We start from the raw sequence: 3,585 nt of genomic DNA on the forward strand, positions 1-3,585 counted from the left end.
GAGGTGGAGGTGGAGGTGGAAGTGAAGGTGGAGAAGGAGAAGGAGGAGGAGGTGAAGGTGGAGGTGGAAGTGGAGGTGGAGAAGGAGAAGGAGGAGGAGGTGAAGGTGGAGGAGGAGGTAACTTTATTCTCTTACAGTCCTCATATAAGGCAACCACGAGGTCTGGTTTTTTTTCTTTTTAAAGGAGGAGGAGTAGGAACAAAGAAACACAAAGAGAGAACAAACAGCAGCAGGCCTGCTGGTCCTTACTACTATCTATCTAATCTAATCAAAGGTGGAAGATGAAGGACAGCAAAGGGGAAGGCCGTGGTGAGCAAATCAGGGAAGTAAAGTAACGGAACAGGCCGAGGCAGCAATACTATAATATAGTCGCCAAGTCAGTCAGTTCGGGGCCTCGCCATTCGCGCCAATCCCGGGCTGAATCTTGGCGGTTCAGTCTCCTTCCTTCGCCCTGTCAACTTCCCACTTTCGTCACATCACTTTCCTTCCTTCCCTCGTTCCTTCCTTCCTTCCTTCCTTCCCTCGTTGTTGCTTTCCTTCCTTCCTTCCCTCGTTCCTTCCTTCGTCCTGTCATCTTTCTCCATCCTCCCTTCCTCCTGTCACCTTCCCCCCTTTATTCCTCCCTTCCTCTGTCACCTTCCTTTGGCCTTCGTCCTGCCATCCTTGATCCAACAAAAACGGTCTCCGGCGCCTTCACTGTATTTTCGATTGATTTGAATTAATCCCGTCTGGAATTTTAAGAGGCTCATCTTGCTATCCACCCTCCTCGCCTCGCGGGGCTGGGGAGCGTCAGGGGGCCCAAGGCCTTCCTGGCGAGCGTCGCAGGGCTCAGGGCTCCGGCAAGGCGCCTCGGCTCCCCCGGAGCGTCCACGGAGGTGTCGGAGATCCCGAGGGTCCGGGGGTTGGGGGGGCGTGAAGTGGCAGCAAGACATGCAGTTACTGACCTCTTATTAGCCAGACGACGCGTTAATGACACGTTCCAATGGAATGTTCGACGCATGGGGAGGTACAATTCCCCTAAGCAAGGCAAGTGTCATGCCAACTACGATAAAAAATGAAAAATACAAAAAAAATACAAAAACAAAAAATCCAAAAAAAATTGTCTTGTTTTGCTTTGTTTAAAGCGTCTTGTATGTTGGTATGGCGGGTCTTCTCTGGGGAGAAGGAGACTAACGCGTTCCAACATACAAAACCAGGAAAAGACGACATGGAAACACCGAGAGAAGGAAGGGAAAGAAGGGAACACCAGAAGAAGGAAAATGAAGAGAAGTAACACTAAAAGAAGGCATATGAAGTAACACAAGAAGAAGGAAGTTGAAAAGAGTAACACAAGAAAAAGGAATTTGAAAAGAGTTACACAAGAAGAAGGTATTGAAAAGAGTTACACAGAAGAAGGTATTGAAAAGAGTAACACAGAAGAAGGTATTGAAAAGAGTAACACAGAAGAAGGTATTGAAAAGAGTAACACAGAAGAAGGTATTGAAAAGAGTTACACAGAAGAAGGTATTGAAAAGAGTAACACAGAAGAAGGTATTGAAAAGAGTTACACAGAAGAAGGTATTGAAAAGAGTTACACAGAAGAAGGTATTGAAAAGAGTTACAAAGAAGAAGGTATTGAAAAGAGCAACACAGAAGAAGGTATTGAAAAGAGTAACACAGAAGAAGGTATTGAAAAGAGTTACAAAGAAGAAGGTATTGAAAAGAGTTACACAGAAGAAGGTATTGAAAAGAGCAACACAGAAGAAGGTATTGAAAAGAGTAACACAGAAGAAGGTATTGAAAAGAGTTACACAGAAGAAGGTATTGAAAAGAGTAACAGAAGAAGAAGAAATTTGAAGAGAAATAACACAAGAAGAAGAAATGTGAAGTAACACCGGAAGGAAAATGCAGAGAAGTAACACTAGAAAAATGAAAATGGAAATGAAAAGAATCATCCACCTTTCGGCCCAAACCAACATCACAAAATTATGGGCGAGTCTCTTCTGGGAGGAAAGCGGCTCGTTCAGACCCAGGAACACCAGAAAGGATGATAGAAACATCAAGAAAAAGGAAAACAAAAAAGTCATCCACCTTTCGGCCCCTGGGGACGCAGGGTGGGTGACGGGTGAATCTCCTCTGGGGAGAAGGAGGCTAACCCACACAGTCAAGATAGAGGATAGACAAAGGAAATTATATCATCGAGAAAAGAAAATGAAATTACAATATCAAGAAAATAACTAAAAAGTCATCGAGCTTTCGGCCCCTGGGGCCGCAGGGCGGGTGACGGGTGAGTCTTCTGGGGAGGAGGAGGCTCATCCACAGCCAGCAACACCAACAGAAAGAAAAGAAAAGAAACATCATGAGAAAAGAAAAGAAAACATCAAGAGAAAAGAAAAGAAAAGGAAAAGAAAAGAAAAGAACAAAGTAAACAAAGCAAAACAAGACAAAACAAAAACAAAACAAAATAAAAAAAAATAAAACAACATAATAAATAAATAAATAAACACCCCTATAACAAACAATATAATTTAGCTACTGGGACTGCTCAAACGATCGAGATCAGCTTGGCAGTGTTCTTTATCCGTTGTCGTAGTGACTCTGCTGGCTATGTTTGTGTCGTCGGCAAATTTCGATATTTTACACGATAGCCCCTCGTCAATGTCATTTACGTACACTAAAAACAGAACAGGTCCCAACATCGACCCCTGTGGAACATCGGTTTTGACATCTCGCCAGTCAGATAACATAAGAACATAAGAACGTTGGAATCTGCAATAGGCTGGTAGGCCTATACAAGGTAGTTCCTTTGACCCTAAACTCCCGTGTATCAAACCCCACCTAGTATCGCTGTCCATGAATTTATCTTGTCTATTTTTGAATGTGACAATTGTATTGGCACTCACCACATGACTGCTAAGCCTATTCCACTCATTCACAACCCTGTTGGTAAACAAATTTTTGCCTATGTCCCTGTTAAATCTGAATTTATCCAGTTTAAACCCATTACTTCGTGTCCTACCCGGTTATCTTACCAACAAAACCTTATGAATATCTCCCTTATTATAGCCCTTCATCCATTTATAAACCTCGATCATGTCTCCACGCACCCTTCGCCTTTCTAGAGAATGCAAGTTTAACTGTTTGAGTCTTTCCTCGTATGGCAAGTTTCTCAACCCCTGAATCATCTTAGTCATCCTCCTCTGCACTGATTCTAACATTTTGATATCCATTTTATAGTAAGGTGACCAGAACTGAACCGCATAGTCAAGATGAGGTCTAACTAATGCTAAATATAGTTTGAGGAAGACTTCGGCGCTTCTGTTGCTTACGCTCCTTGAAATAAATCCCAGTACCCTATTTGCTCGATTTCTAGCTTGAATGCATTGTGCCCTTGAACGGAGATCAGAGCTCACTAAGACCCCTAAATTTCTCTCGCACCCAGACCTGCTTATGAGAGTGTCATTTAAGCAATAGTTGTGAGAGGGGTTGTTCCTACCTACACTCAGAATACTGCACTTCCCTACATTGAGCTCCAACTGCCATTTATCCGCCCAGTCATACAATCTGTTGAGTTCATCCTGGAGAATACTAGCGTCCTGATCCGAC

The 3,585-nt window shown here is 43.3% G+C and overlaps 1 long non-coding RNA gene across 2 annotated transcripts; it reads left to right on the forward strand.

Moving 5' to 3' along the window:
• The first annotated feature begins 298 nt into the window (after nucleotides 1-298).
• Nucleotides 299-2,357, forward strand: LOC126994311 (uncharacterized). Of its 2 annotated transcripts, none has more exons than XR_007748995.1 (2): nucleotides 299-1,719; nucleotides 1,774-2,357. It is a non-coding gene; the product is annotated as an uncharacterized LOC126994311 (long non-coding RNA). The 2 variants fall into 2 exon arrangements; XR_007748996.1 differs by having other exon boundaries at nucleotides 299-1,584.
• The last annotated feature ends 1,228 nt before the right edge of the window (nucleotides 2,358-3,585 follow it).

The sequence above is a fragment of the Eriocheir sinensis genome, unplaced genomic scaffold (genome assembly GCF_024679095.1).
Source record: "Eriocheir sinensis breed Jianghai 21 unplaced genomic scaffold, ASM2467909v1 Scaffold770, whole genome shotgun sequence".
NCBI classification, from domain to species: Eukaryota; Metazoa; Arthropoda; class Malacostraca; order Decapoda; family Varunidae; genus Eriocheir; species Eriocheir sinensis.